Source organism: Lissotriton helveticus, chromosome 4_1 (genome assembly GCF_964261635.1).
Source record: "Lissotriton helveticus chromosome 4_1, aLisHel1.1, whole genome shotgun sequence".
Lineage (NCBI taxonomy): Eukaryota > Metazoa > Chordata > Amphibia > Caudata > Salamandridae > Lissotriton > Lissotriton helveticus.
Genome location: NC_136063.1, coordinates 1,633,210,989 through 1,633,227,274, shown reverse-complemented (window position 1 = coordinate 1,633,227,274; position 16,286 = coordinate 1,633,210,989). Strand labels below are relative to the sequence as shown.

Here is a 16,286-nt window from a genome sequence, read left to right as displayed (position 1 = left end):
TTTTATATGGTATTGCATTTTGGGGGGTATAGGCAACAAACATTTTTGAACCGACACGTATCAACGTTTTCATTGTAAACAAAACGTAGTTTGGCAAGAAGTGGTACACACCTTTCCACCCTAAAAGTCTTCCCAAATGAAGTAGTGAATCTTTGGGACGAAATGTAAAACGAGCATTGACAAAGACGGTAGGTCTGGCATAAAAGCGAAAATGTATCTTGGTTGTGTAGTTGTGGATGGATGAGTGGGTTAGTACAAGCATTATTGCATGTGGGTGTATAACACGGGAGTTAAGTGCTTGGCTGTGCGTGCGCCATTAATTAGGAACTTGCTGAGGTGCTCACAGTGGACAGCAGGTAACTCCAGTCTCTAGGCCCTTATCTGCAGCTGAGGGTGCGTTGCCACAGTCGGCAAAATAGAGCTTTCCCATCCGCGTGGAGTGGCCCTGTTGTGCATGAGAGAGGTAGGGTCAGGTGTGACGTTGACCTGTTGCCCAGAGTCTTCCGTGGCTTCAGTCAGTACTGAGCTTTATGTATTTTAATGTCTGTGCTCGTTATAAAAGGAAAATGTCATAAATCATTAGAACTAATGCTTCCAACCAGAGCCGTCTTTGCTAAGATAGCGCCTGGCCGTGGGCGGAGAGAAATATGGCGCCCGTGCTGATGGTGGTGTATTAAACGAGGCAGCTTTGGGGTGCTTTTGTGTTCTCAGGTCAGTATCTGGATAAACAGATGCTGGCCCCCGACCTGAAACATGCCCGGACCCCCGCCCCCCAGCTCACCTAAGGCACCCATAGCTTAGCTGCCTCACAGAGGATGGTTTTGTTGATGTGTGCCAGCAGGGGTGAGACATGTGAGAGAGTGAAGGCAGGACAAGGAAAGGGGTTAACAGGGTGTTAAAACTATCGACCGCCACATGATAATGAAGGACTAAAACCATTGGAAACCCAGAAAGAAACAAACAGGCAGGGACAAGGCTACAGCAAGAGGAGAAGGGCTCTGCTGTTGGCTTAACCTTAATAACCTCTGTTCGCCCCTGGGCCCAGCTCGCCCATGCTTCCAACACCAAATTGCTTCTCTGCAGGATGACTCAAAGCCTGAATTACACTTCCAGAAAGCAGTAGCTGTAGGGGACTGACGCATTGTCTCTCCGCTAGACCCAGATAAGTTTTGTTTTGCGCACTTTTTCTATGAGATAAGGGTGTGAGAGACTTCCGGTCCAAAATGGGTCTGTGCTTTTATTTACATTTTTGAGGGGCTTTTTCTGGGCTTAAAATTCATCCAGCATCTTCACAAGTAAATGATACATTTCTGTGTAAAAGCTAGCAGTTTTGTTTCCTGCTTTGTATCTTGGGGTGGTTAGGGGATGAGTTATCCAGGTTTATGCTTTAGAATCACTGTCTCAGGTTATTCTGGCAATCTATTATGCAGAAACTACAGCCTACCAGTCCCCGCAAGGACCAGACCGTTTAAAGGTGGAAAGTGGAGAAGTGTGGCTCACTGCTTAGAGCGGCAGTCCCAGGTGTAGAGGCCTGGCCCGGGACCAGGGTTCAAATCCCGCCTCGGCTGATCTCGGTGATCTCGGCGGTTCTTGGGCTCATAATTCCTCGGACCTGATTTCTCGCCTCGGTGCCTACTCTGAGCACGAGTCCCACGCTGCAACTCTGGGCAATAGCTTGCTTAGTCTCCACAACGGCCCCCTACAGCGCTGGGGATGCCTGGTTGCACCCCGGGGATGCCCAGGAGTGGACATTTCACGGGGAAAAGCCAGGATGGGTTCCCTAGCGGTATGAGTACAGCGCCAGGACACTCCTGAGTATCAGTGCGCTCTATAAATACGCCTACAACTCTGTCAAGCTCTATTAGGATCTGGAATGACTAAGGGCTCAAGTAGATTCAGCTAAACCGCGGTAAATTACCACATGCCTAGCCAGCACTAGACACATTCCCTCTCTCGTACCCAATGAAAATCACATCAGCAATTTAAAACTGCTGCTTACCAGTGGTTCTGCTCCCCCAGACTGTCCTGCACACCAATAGGCCCCTTTTCCGAAGAAGAGAGAAACAGGCTTTCAATGCAGGTGATTAGCACCATCACACAATGCTCCTTTGCAAAAGTTGGGAGAATAGATATGCGTGAAGAAACAAGCACGGTAAGTCAATAAAAGTGGTGCTAAGCTGATTTCCCCTATGCCCCCTCTAGAAAGGCAAGAACAGATTAACATGCCTTTGATTCATGTTTCTGATCTCGATCAATTCTCTGATCTAGTGGGAATCTAACATTCCCTTCAGTGTTCCTCTGTTAATTCTGTTTTTTTTCTTACACTTTTCAGTGGTCAAGATTATGTAGTGTGAGACAAAACGTATAAATAAATAATTAATTAAGTGAATAATAAACATCATACACAGAAATATTCCTGTTACATGATTATAGTCCTCTAATAGCTGTATCTTACCATAGATTCTGAATTTTTGAAGTATCCTCCGGCATCTCACTCAATCTGAATTTTATGCCACAGAACACCCCTAGGTGTGACCAAGTAGTTTTGACCTTTGAATCACCAACTGGAAGGGACATCATTGGTTAAAGTTACCAGCAGCTGTGGTTGACATCAGTTTATTTTTCCAGGCACCACAGGCACTTTGAGCCAGAACACTCCAGAGCATTTTTGCGCTGTGATTTTTCTCCAAAATTGACAGTTTTCCCAATCTTTTATTAAAGATTAGTAGGTCCCATCCAAGTTCCCTGGGGGTTCAAGGCCTGAGAGAGCTGTAGAAGACCCCTGTCTCGGACCGGCCTGCATGTAGGAACCTTACATCTTTATGTCAACTCTGAGGTGGGCATCCTTCATGAAATGAATGGAGCAGGCACTTTGCCAAAAGAGAGATGTCCAGAAGTATATTTACTTGCAGCTGAACAAGTGATATGCATTGTTGATGAGATCATGAACATGTAGTTTCTGACCATGGAAAAACAAATCAAATTTCCTTGCTAAGATATTAGCTTGTTGTCAACTAGCAACAAATCCCTTGTGTGTTGCCTCCATTTAGGTCCTACATTGCGGATACATGCTATGATGTAGCACGTGCCAGCATGTTAAAAAACAAATTCCTCAGCCCTCACTCTGCCCTTGAGAACACATTTCCTTCTGTTGCACATTCAACTCCCAAATGAAGGAACCTTGGAAAAAAATTAAACATGGGCAGGAAAGTTTTGCTTCAAGTTGCCAGCATTTACGAGCTTTATACAGCTCTGGGAGACCCCCTGATTAAGGATCTTTTGTCTAGATGTTCAAAGATCGCATGTGCACACCTATGAAGATGTGGTCTGGCTTTCCATTGAATGGACAAGCATGCTAGATGGCTGTGCCTTTTAACAACAAAACCATGCAGACTCGTCCTTAACCTCCCAAACAGACCTCGCATTACACCTGTTGGACTTGGGCCTTTTCAGCAGGTTCCCCCTTAAACTTTTTGCCTTTAGCCTCTGGCATGGTGGTAGTGATTTTAGGCCTCTGCGCACGTTGGCACTGTGGCCCAGTGTAAAGTGCGTGCGCACTCTGAGTGTGTGTGCTGAGAGTGGCCTGCCCTCCCATAGGAATGCATGGGAGATATGTGTGCCCGTGGTAATTCCTGATATGTGGGGAGTGGTGGGGCGAGTTTGGTATGTGCGAACTCGTGAGAATAAATGCTGCGTGATGGTGTGCGCAGATTTATTGTGTCTAGTGGAGAAGTGCCACTTTTAGAATTTGGCATTTCTGTGTGCTGTGAGATGTGAATTGCCTGTCTGGCTTGTGAGTGACAGGGGCTGGCTGGTGTGCTTGGCTCCAGGAGCCAGGGTGAGTCTGCCCGGTGGTGAATAGGGAGATCTGCATGTAGATGGGAGGGAGGAGTTGCACCTGGGACCTGAATAGGGCTGTGCCTTCCCTCCACAATGCTGGCTCCACCTCCTGTGGTGCTTCTGATGTCCCTGGCCTGTCCTGTGAATAGGGAGAGGGGCTGAGCAATACAAAGTGCTCCAGAACCAGTTGCATCTGGTTTTCCCCTTGCCCTACACCTTTGAGACAAAGGATTTAGTAGTATAAATATAGGGGCTGTGACTCCAAGTAAATGTTCTTGTTTGCGGACTTGAAACTACCAGGGGCGTGCTGCTGCTGGGGCTCAGGGGAAGGCTTGCCTCCCTGGCCTCTGCCCTGCCCCTGGATGCCTCCAGGACTCCTTAGGATCCTTCTTCCTGGCCCAGCTGTGCCCTAGGACCCTTTTTGCGCTATTTTTCCCTTTGGGGCTGGGTGCCTGTACCTTTAGCGCCTGGGGTGCTTTTATCTCCATTTGCCCCGCTTATTTTAATGTGTAATATTGCAGGTGCCCACCCTGCATTTTGTCCGCTTATTTTAATATTTACTTGCAGGTGCCAACCCTGCATTATGCCCTCTGGTTTAATTACTTCTAGTGCGCAGGTGCCCACCCTGCATCTTCGTTAGTTTATGCATTTCGTGCGGGTGCCCACCCCCCTCATTGGAGCCCTAGCGGGTGCCCACCCCGCTTTTATATGTTTAATCAGAGGGAGCCTACCCCTCATTAGCTGCGGGTAGTTTGCTGGCCGTAGCGGGAGTCCACCCCGCGTTTATTGACTTTTCCTCCGGGCCGCTCCAGCGCGAGCCGGAAGACAGGCGCCGTCCCTGGGACGGGGGCGGAGCCTGGCGGATTCCCTTTCCGCTTCCCCCGGCTCGGGGGAAGCCGTGCCGTGCATTGCTGGTCTCCCGTGTGGAGAGGGAGACCGGAGATGCTCCCCGTCATGCTGAGTGGAGCCCGCGCCGAGAGGAGACCCGAGTCCTGCCCCCAGAGCCGGTGAGTGAGGGCTCGAGGGGGGCCGGGTGGTGCCAGTCAAGGCACAGATCCTGAGCGGTCCCACCAGAGAGCGGGCCGCTCCACCATGTTAGCAAGGTGTACAAAAGGGGTCCAGAGGGACCCGGACCTTTTTCCAGTGTCCCAGTGTGAGGCTGACATTCCCAGCGGTGCCGCAGTTGCGGACCGCTGCAACTTCGCTTGGGGGCACCATGTGTTTACCGCTCTAACATGGGGCATTATTTGATACTTTAAGGGCCTATGAGGTTTCCACGTCCGGCCTCATTATTTCAGAGCCTCCGTGGCTCCATCGAGGTCCCAGTTTTTTCTAGAGCCAGATGGCTCCCACTTGTGCAGTATTTATCTACAGAAGCCCCGTGTGGCTCCAGCATTTGCCTAAGTTGTTTTTAGAAAAGAGATGGCTCCAACGTGGGTTAAATTTATTTTAAAGGCCCGTGTCCTTTCCCCGCAGCTCATTAGGGGACACATGTTTATTTTTAGAGCCAGATGGCTCCAACGTTCGGCGCCATTTGTCCTAAGGGCCAGTGAGAGCCCATGCCACTTTTGTTACTTCACAGCTGCCCAGCAAGTAGTGGGCAGCTGCACCGTTTAGGTTGGCGCCAAGTGCGCCCCAGTGACTGTCGCTGCAATGGCAGCGTGCCCTGACTTTGGACAGAGGGCATTTGTGCACCTTATAGATGGCCAGTTGGCCCAGGGTACTTTTAGGTTTGTAGGGCGCAAGGCCCTAGTGTACGTTTTATAGGTGCTAGGAAATGTACTGTTTGTAGTATGATTTATGCACCTTGCTTTATGCTCATAGATGTGCTTTTATGGTTACTAGGTTTTACCTACTGTTTTATTTCTCTACTGTGGTCTAGGTTTGATTTATTCCCTACTGCAGGTTGTGTTACTACGTTTATTTCCTGATGCAAGTTATGTTTAGGAGTTGTGGTCTACTAGATTTAGACTTATGAGATTGGCGCAGAATAGAGTTCTCACCTTATGTGATACTGTGCCTGTTATGATTTATGTTCAGATATTCCTCCGAGCACTCAGCAAATAATGTCTCTATCAGTAGTGATCATCAGTCATCAATATCATCAAATCTTCAATCCAAACAGATAAAGTATCTTGAAAAATTCCAATTTATTCAATTGCGCAGCCAACACGTGTTTCGTCTGTCTGTAAGACAATGACTTCTTCAGGGCTGCAACCCAAAACAGTTACAATCAATTCTAAGTACAGTAACATATAAGTTATCAACATTCGCTTCTACATGCGTCTGTGATAGAAGCAATCCAAATAAGTAAAGAGGAAACACCCTCAAACCAAAATCTAATTCACAACTATATCAGTGTGAGTGTGAAAGAAGAAACAATCGCCAAATTCGTGATTCTGTATTCATGAAAAAGTATACATTGACTATTTATATTACTTGAATCAAATAAATAGTTTGTGATCTCCAAATGACGCATGGTTAGCTAGATCAGGCATTGCATGTTATCTATAATATCAGATAATTCACTCACCCGTAACTCTATGAGGTCAAGTAGTCTGTTTATAACTGTAGCATCTATCCAATGTCTCGTCTGCATTTAACATTAATTTCCAAATGCAGGTATATACATATCTAACCCTACAAAAAGAGGTTCCATGAAAGTAAAATAACTGTTCAACTTCAAGAAGTACTCTACAGTACCTCAAACAAAAGTCACTGATAATCAATAAGGACTCACCAAATAAGTATTGGTGTTATCTGTCAAGTCCAACTAACTTCTGGATCATATTTATTCCATTTGGTCCAGGCTCAAAAATAATAATAATAATATTCTCCTCAGACGATGTAAAGTGAAAGCGTATCTACAAGGGTTAATAAAATATATAAGTCACATACAAAAATCGAAAAAACCAACTTTATTAGTTTTGTTGGTACATGGCACCTTATATCCCTTATTTGAGTCAAAATCTCACCTATTAAGCGTTATGAAGCCTTGTGAATATCTCTATATTCCTAATTCGCAATATCCAAAGTTCACAATCCAGGTTCAAAATGTCAATATTCTCCTCAATCGGTTGTGAGGGAGAAGCGTATCTACAAAGGTTAATTATATAAATAAGTCACATAACGGAATCCGAAAGAACCGCTTTCAAGAATAATTTGGTATATGGCACCTTATATCCCGTAAAATAATAATCTCACCAATCGTACGTAGTATAGTCTTTAGAATATCTCAGTATTCCTAATTCTCCATCTCCAAAAGTATTTTCAATACGGGTACGTATCTGAAAATAAAGCCATACAGTCATAAATCTATCTATCAATTCCAACTGACATAATACTCCCACCAGTCTGAAACTCACCCGGCAGTATATCTCGAGTCGCGTGGCCGGGTGGTGCCAGTCAAGGCACAGATCCTGAGCGGTCCCACCAGAGAGCGGGCCGCTCCACCATGTTAGCAAGGTGTACAAAAGGGGTCCAGAGGGACCCGGACCTTTTTCCAGTGTCCCAGTGTGAGGCTGACATTCCCAGCGGTGCCGCAGTTGCGGACCGCTGCAACTTCGCTTGGGGGCACCATGTGTTTACCGCTCTAACATGGGGCATTATTTGATACTTTAAGGGCCTATGAGGTTTCCACGTCCGGCCTCATTATTTCAGAGCCTCCGTGGCTCCATCGAGGTCCCAGTTTTTTCTAGAGCCAGATGGCTCCCACTTGTGCAGTATTTATCTACAGAAGCCCCGTGTGGCTCCAGCATTTGCCTAAGTTGTTTTTAGAAAAGAGATGGCTCCAACGTGGGTTAAATTTATTTTAAAGGCCCGTGTCCTTTCCCCGCAGCTCATTAGGGGACACATGTTTATTTTTAGAGCCAGATGGCTCCAACGTTTGGCGCCATTCGTCCTAAGGGCCAGTGAGAGCCCATGCCACTTTTGTTACTTCACAGCTGCCCAGCAAGTAGTGGGCAGCTGCACCGTTTAGGTTGGCGCCAAGTGCGCCCCAGTGACTGTCGCTGCATTGGCAGCGTGCCCTGACTTTGGACAGAGGGCATTTGTGCACCTTATAGATGGCCAGTTGGCCCAGGGTACTTTTAGGTTTGTAGGGCGCAAGGCCCTAGTGTACGTTTTATAGGTGCTAGGAAATGTACTGTTTGTAGTATGATTTATGCACCTTGCTTTATGCTCATAGATGTGCTTTTATGGTTACTAGGTTTTACCTACTGTTTTATTTCTCTACTGTGGTCTAGGTTTGATTTATTCCCTACTGCAGGTTGTGTTACTACGTTTATTTCCTGATGCAAGTTATGTTTAGGAGTTGTGGTCTACTAGATTTAGACTTATGAGATTGGCGCAGAATAGAGTTCTCGCCTTATGTGATACTGTGCCTGTTATGATTTATATTTCAGGTTGACGCTGAGTATAGTGTCTGCCAGTGATTACTGGCTGTGTTCTTAGTTCATATATATTCTTACTTTTACTATTCTTTACCAAGTGCTAATTCTGACAGTGGCCCACGTGGCCCTGGCATGTGTAAATAATCCCCTGTAAATATTGCCCGTGCCAGTTGGCACAATGTATATTGTGTGATTACTATCTGACATGTTTTATTATAATACAAAGGCTATTTTTATTTATAACCTTGTGTGGAGTTCCTTTTGTGGTGTGCCTAGTGTGTGGTTACTGTGTGTGTTGTGCAAATGCTGTACACAACGCCACCGAGATGAGCCTAACTGCTCGTGCTAAGCTATCAAGGGGGTGAGCAGGGGTTATCTTTGGCGTGTAACTCCCTTTCCCTGACTAGAGTGGTGGTCTCTGCCTGACTTTGGGGCAAGCCTTAGCCAACCAGAGAGCCCCATTTCTAACAACACCATACTTCGGGGAAGTATACCGGCTTCCAATTAACAAATGCTCTCAATTCAAACTTCTGACGCACACATTCCAGGCATTCCACAAATCATGTCCCACCTACCTGAACAGTCTCATCTCCTTCCACCAACCATCCAGACACCTCCGCTCAGCAGGACTCCTACTCGCCTACATCCCATGCATACACATAAGTTGATCAGGAGAACAAACGTTCTCATGCATCACTCCTAAGGTGTGGAATGGCCTCCCCCTCCACATCAGAGCCTCCTCTCTTCTTGAGTTCCGCAAGAAGCTGAAGGCATGGCTTTTATATTAACCAACCTACCATAGGCACGGCTAGGCGCACACACTCCTGCTCAGCGGCAGGATACCCTTGCGGGTGATAGTGTCCTTTGCAACTACACACAACATAACAAGACATTATTTGGTGTGAAAGCCTCCAAATGTACTTATATGTTGTAAGCAGAACACCAGTATGACTTTGGAACTGGCCTCACCCCAAATCTGTTCCTTCAGCAGTGTTGATAATTCAGAGGGCATTTTCTCTCCTCTGCAAGAGCACTGTAAGTACCACCTCTTTGTCGCTAGGCAAAGCCCTTCTAGAGGGAGGCAGCAGAGTTTGAAGAGAGATGCATGGAAAAGTTGCAACAACCACGATGAAGCATAAATGTCCAGCTAAGGATTGTATGTCCCTCTACATTAATGGTGTCACAAGCATGTATGTTCAGCATAACCAGAACTTATTCAGTGGAAAGTGTATCGCACACAATACCACAAAAAATTCACCAATACTACACAGCATGATACAATGAGCTGGTAATCCCACATTGAGAATGGTACTCTAATATACACAGGATTTAACACAATAGGTGTTAAACACTGTTCAGTCATAAAATCAGGGCCCATGTTTAAATACAGTGTTAGCAGAGATCTAACAATCTCTGGTGATTCACAGACCTCTGTGTTATGGTAACGCAGCTAAGGGGCATCCTTTGTGATCAGAGCTCTCCCGCTCCAAGGGCTTGTGGCAACCAGAGGCCTTAGGCAGCAGCAGTGAGGTGCACATGCCGGCTGCTGGAATAAGTCTCTCATGAACTGAAGATTCATGCGAACAAGGTCGGAGATCGTGCTAGACTTGCCCATCTCAGTAACCTCCTTGAGCTTTGTTGTGTGTGTGTGTGTATATATATAAATATATATATATATATATATATCTCTTCAGCTTCCCTCGTTGCCTTGCTGGTCAGTCAGAACTTCTACTTACGCCCAAACCCAGAACCCACGTAGACTTAACCTGCGTATCTCGGCTTGCACATCACCTCACCTGAGATGACACCCTGTGGTAGAGCATACCAGAAATGAATATTACTGACTCTTCTTCAACCTAGAGTGTGGGAGCTTCATGCCTAGCTGTTACTGCATGTACCCAGCTTGCATAGAAAAATAAATAGCCAATAATAACCAGCTCTTGTCTCTAGACATCTGAGTTCTTATTAAAAATATGAATACTGATCCAGTAAGAATCGCTTAGCAGAGTAACCATAATCAGGAGAAGGGTGTCGTAACCAAGCTAGTCCGGGCATAATGACAATTTAAGAGACTTACCTTTGGAAAATTCCTCTATGTAGGAAGAATGATTCATTGGAGACATCCTATCTGCAGAAACAGTGAAAACCCTCAAGATAATACCTGCGCTGAAACCCAGAAACCGGTGAAAATCATAACGATACTGCTTATAATATATGCAGCTGAACAAGGCAGGAATTCCAAAAGCGGAAACCTGCCAATAGAAAAAGGTCTCCCATCTCTGTAATGCAGCTACTATCTTGGATGGAGAGCGGTACATTGTCCTGGCACCTCATATGATGGCTGGGTGTCAACGCTTGTATCCACTGGAAGCCAGTGGATGTCCTGGCAAGAGAGAGGTATATGATCTCTACTCTGCAAATCTCAAATGATCCTTCCCACAGCATTCTGCACTCTTTTTAAATGTTGTGTTTGGAAGAAAGGGAGGCCATAATAGAGGCTGTTGAAATCATCTATGCCTGGAATTCACTGTGGCTTCCACCACTAAGGCCTTATGCGTAGCTGAAAGAAAAGGCATGAGAGGCATTCGCTTGACTGTCTGCAGGTAACGCCTGCCACCACTGTTCCATTCAGAGCATCAACTGTCATGCATTGAATAAAAGCAGAATATTTGTTTACCGTTGTAGAAACTGGTAGGTTTTGACTGAACAGCATGCCATCAATGCAGGACTGTACACCTGCACTGGTGTTTTTTGCAGTGTTAAATAATGTTGCTGCAAATATACGTTAAAGAGACCAGATGATAAATTGGAGCCTTGTGGAACACAACAGGGTGGAGATACCTCTCGGGAAACACAGAGTTTAAATGATACTCTCCGAGAACATTGGGAAATTAATCTTGTTGAAGGCTGCAGAGAGGTGAAGCATCCCCATAAGGTAAACCCACACCTGTGATAAAGCACGAGGCATCGTCTCTGAAGTCAGAATGCAATTTCTGTTCCCTCACAGGGTCGGAAGCCTTATTACATGTGTCAAAGGAAATTATTTATCGATATATTCCTGTTGCAGTCATGATCTTCTTTGCCAGGACTGGTATATTAGTAGTGGGTCTGTAATTAACACCTTGGCTGCTAGAGGTTTTCCCCTCCTACGCTGAAAATCCTAAAAGCTTATGGTTAATGACAAGGTCAACTCGTCATAAGCACAGCTCCAGTGTACTGCATGACGAGCTGACCTTGTCATGAGCACCGAACAGGTTAAACAGTGCTTAAGGATTGTTTTGGCATTATGTATGCTATATATACTGCAATTAGAAAACTCAGATTGCAGTGTGAACCTTGCCTACCAAATTGTGCTGCATCAGCCTACCTACTTGGAATCAGTGTTCCTGTCTTTCACGTTCCATTCACCCCAGAGCTTGGCGGTATGCTTGGTTGGTAAACAAGCAAGCGTATAGGAGCATGCATGGCTCAAATCGGACCACACCATTTCCCTGGTTCCAGCTAACCAACTGGGTGCTGGATCACCAAACAAGACACATGAAAAGGAAGGTATGAAGAGAACAAAAAAGCTCTCAATAGTTTTTGTGCTGGCTTGGGGGGGTTCAATGCAGGGCAGGGTCAGCAGAGGGCTGGCAAGCAGAGCTTCATCAGGGACACAGGGTTCGTCCTATCTAGGAGGCAGTAAGCAATATACATGCAGCACACTTTGGATGCTCTCTAGCAGTAAGAGTCAAAGTACAAAAATAAGTGTGTTGCTGGACGGCTCCTGTTTTTTCTACACAAAATTAGGCAGTTGGCTGAAGTCATACTGTCAGTCAGTGTTCTGTGTATTTAACAATTTCAAAGGTTCAGCAAATCAGGCTTTGGATCAGGTTTACCCTCCATTTCAGAGTACTTCTCCAAAACGCAGGCCTCAAGTAAACCATCCAGGATCTTTTGTGGTTTAAAGCTGTTCTCTCCAGGCTAGCTGAAAGACAGGAAGAGAAGAGAAGGGCAGGGTGAGGGAGTGGTTGCCCTCTGTGGATCGCCTCCCTTCTATCTTAAATAAAGCCATTCTTACAGGAAAGAAAATGTTTGCACACATTAAAAGCTGTACTGTTCTTCTGTACACTGTTTTTGTAAGGTCCCATCAGTAATTGCTGTATGTATGTAGTATTTGTATAGCTCACACCCAGCCACAGTGCAGTGAAGCGTTGTTCAGGATGAAAGTCAATCATGCAGTCAAATAGTGGTAGGAGAGATAGCTTGATTGTGGGAGCAGAAGCCTACTCTTACTGCATTGTGATGTAGTGTTCTTTATAGAGGTGCGTCTTCAACTCTTTCTTAAATTGGAGCAGTGTTGGAGTGGTCCTGATGGATAAAGATATGTTATTCCAGAAACTGGGTGAAAAAAGGCTGACGCCTTGCTTTGTCTTTTGTGCACTTATTAGTATCCAGTGTGATCGTGTTCTGGCTCTGGTTGTGCAGTGATGGTGTGCTTGTATGGAAGGTAAACGGAGATGCTAGTTGTGATGGCTTGGTAAGTAATGCAAAAACAAGGTGACAGATGGAATGCTTGAATTAATCTTAGCCACTGGCAGTCGCTTCAGCTGCATCCCAATCCAACAGTTTATTTATTATAAATAAAACAGCTCGTTTTAAAGAAGGTATTGACTGGCAAGTGGAACCAAATGACTTCCATCATAAGGGGGGCAATGCGGTCATATTTCTTCAGACCCTGGATTAGATGTGCTGCTGCATGTAGGGGGTCCAAGGTGGAGCCTGGGAGGCCATGGATTAAAGTGCTACCACAATTGAGAAGCAAGAGTATAAAGTCACTTTCTGGAAGGATTGATTTCACAATCTTTAAAAGAGAGCAAACACACAAGAAGGTGGTGGGGTATAGACTGCGCAACGTAAGTGAACACAAGTGATGTAACAATATAAGGAATGACCGAGCTCTAAGGAAATTGGACAGCAACTACAATTCACTGTCAACAACGTAGAAAAGATCCACTTAATTAGAATAACACATCAATTTCCGATCTGTAGTCAATTAATATTTCAGTACAGTCATTTAATCCATGCGGGTGTCTTTTCAATAATTTTTCTTCTTGCTTTCTTTATTCGTTGTTTAGTACACAAGATATCTTCAAATCTTCAACAACAAAGCAGATAGCCACAGAATATGTCCAGATCATGCCAACACATGTTTCATCCAGGATTAACCTAGGACTTCCTCAGGGCCAAATCCTAATGTATTTAACATAAAGGATCAGCTCAATGGCTACCTTCATCAATCTTCTTCATTAGGAACAACAACCATAAAAAGTAGAATCAGTCCACGCCAGGAATTACTCGCTGAAAATTGCTCAATAGGATGCTATTGAGCAATTTTCAGCGAGTGAACTATGGGCGCTTAACCCCGGTCAGACAGCTTTTAAAACGGGTATTAAAAAATGTGTGAAAACGAAATCTCTTAGTATGGATAAAGCACTTTTTTCAAAACGTAGCCACGCTTGGGCCCTGTTAAACTCATACAGCCGGTTAGTCCCTGCCTCTTACTTGGCCTGCACATACTCGTTATATCTTAAACGCAGTTTTACCGCTATTAGAATGGGTAATTGGCGATTCCTGCAAGATTTACCTGCATGGCGACGCACGTCAGAGGTCGTAACTTGCAGAGGATGTGGCAAAGTAGCTGAAACTCTGACGCACGTGGTCTGCCTCTGCCCAGCCTTTAACTCCGAACGCAGGTCCAAACTTAAAGCCGATTGGAACAACCTGGTCGTCCGATCCTGCAGGCAAGCGATCATAGTGGCCTTGAACCCCGAAAATACCTCTTTAAACATAAAACTCACAAAATTCATTCAGCTGGCCTACCGCAACCTTAACCAAATCGGGTCCAGCTAACGCTCCCCCCCCCCCCCCCCCCCCCTATTTTTTAATCCTGATATTCTTAACAATAGCTTTTAACCTTGAGGGGGGATAAAATGTAATCCTATCATTGAAATAGGACTCATGGCGGTTCTGCATGTATGGCATCATGGGCAACGGGTATTTTATAAAAGGGTTGACAGGAAAAGCATTTTCGCCTTGTGTATTTATATTTCTTTTAAACATTCCTGAATTAGGGAGGCCCAAGATTGGATTACCTCTTCTTTTATACTGTCGTATATTAACTGCTACATGCTTTCTTCTTGTTTTTAACAGTCACTGTACATTGTGAACTATGTAACTTCTTTTAAAGATATATGTTTATATCTAAATAAAGATTTTTTTATTATTATTATTATTATTATTATTACAGCTCGGATATTGATGTGTTGTTCTTTAGAGGAGAGAGCTGCTACCAGGCCGTCTTTGATTTTTAGAAGTGTGTTCCTTGAGGGGAAGGTTGGTGTCCAGGGTGAATCCAATTGGCTTGGCATTCAGCTGGAGTTTCAGGCTGACAAAGTTCATGTCAATGATCCAGGTCTCTACTATTTCATGTGTGTATATTTGTCCAAAAATATTAATTATGTCTAACAAAATAAGCACAGAAGTAGTCACTGTAACACTTAGGTCTCCTGACTTAAAGTTAACACGGCAAGGTCAGTAGTCAACGGCCCTGAATGTACCTATATCCCCCAAAACAATCTGCTGCCTCAAACCAAGGCAAGTTCAGAGCCGTTCAAAGGTTACCTACTTTACACTACACATTCTGAACCAAAAGAAGTTCTCTCCATGCTAAGATCAGACTAATGATGTCCCTGAGAAGCACCCATCTACAATTTGAGGAGCCCCCAGAGTTGAGGGGCCCCACAAACATCCAAAATCGGTTTTGCAACACATTCTTTGAAGTGACTGCTGATATCTTAGTACCATAACAGTATCCGATTTGCGAAATAAAATAAAATCCTTTCTTTAGCTGCATCACCCTGTAAGGAAATTGTTAACAATCTCTGTAGTGTCTTTAAACAACAAGCACTGGCGTTGCCAATAGGTCTCGCAGTAGGAAAGTTTGAGCTATTGGTTTTCTAAATGACATTTTATTTTTTTGTTTTGTGATTTACAATGCCCATACTTTTAACTTTTCGCATTAGGAAAGTTTGAGCGATTGGTATTGTAAATGACACTTTTTTAATTTATGTGTTGGTTTTGAAAATAGCAAAATTAATAGCTTTGTCAGTTACAATGTCAATAGTTTTAACTTTCGCAAATGTGACACCTATAGCATTTGTAATGCAATGTGTGTTGTATTTACGTGACTTGGATGTATTGATATTACAAATAACAATGGCTTTTAATTTTGTAAATAATTAATACTTAAATAAAAGTTATTGTAATTTATAATGGCAATAGCTTAAACGTTTGTAAATAAATTTTGTGAAGATTATGTTCAGTGTATTTTATTGTGACGAAAATCCAAGAACATTGCATTTGCACCTACACACACATATGTGTTGTAGCGCGGAGTGGTGTGAGGGTGTGAGGGTGAGGGGGTGTGAGGTTGAGTGGGTGTGTGGGTGAGTGAGGGGGTGTGAGGGTGAGAGTGTGTGAGGGTGAGGGTGAGAGGGTTGTGAGGGGGGTGAGGATGAGGGGGTGAGTGAGGGTGTGAGGGTGAGGGGGTGTGAGGGTGGGTGAGGGTGGGTGAGGGTGTGACGGTTAAAAACAATCATTAGCCACCCCTAAAAAGGAAACTTTGGAAGTGGTCACCACACTGCCATTCTTATCCATTCCCACAACAGCGCAGCCTATGTACTGTGTGAGCAGAAGGGAACCGGTGGAGGGGTGGAGTGTGCAGGTGGAGGAGAAGAGGGGCTTCAGACGGAGCAGGGTTACAGGTGGAGTAGAGGGGATTCACTTGTTGGGAGGCAGAAGGAAGCATGTGGAGAGATGGAGGGGTGCAGTGTGCAGGTGGAGGGGTGGAGGGATGGAAGGGTGGAGTGTGCAAGTGGAGGGATAGAGAGGTAGAGTGTGCAGGAGTAGGGGAGAGTGCCGGTGCGCGGGAACAGGTCAATTAGGGGGAGAGGCGGAGTGGAGGCTAGGGCAGACGTTGAGAAGCAGGAAGGTACGGGTGGAAGGGGTTGTGTG

The 16,286-nt window shown here is 45.0% G+C and overlaps 1 protein-coding gene across 1 annotated transcript in view; it reads left to right on the top strand.

Moving 5' to 3' along the window:
- The window catches only part of MLH1 (mutL homolog 1), a 440,315-nt gene that overhangs the window by 325,128 nt on the left and 98,901 nt on the right, over nucleotides 1-16,286 (top strand). The gene's annotated exons all lie outside the window — the stretch shown is intronic.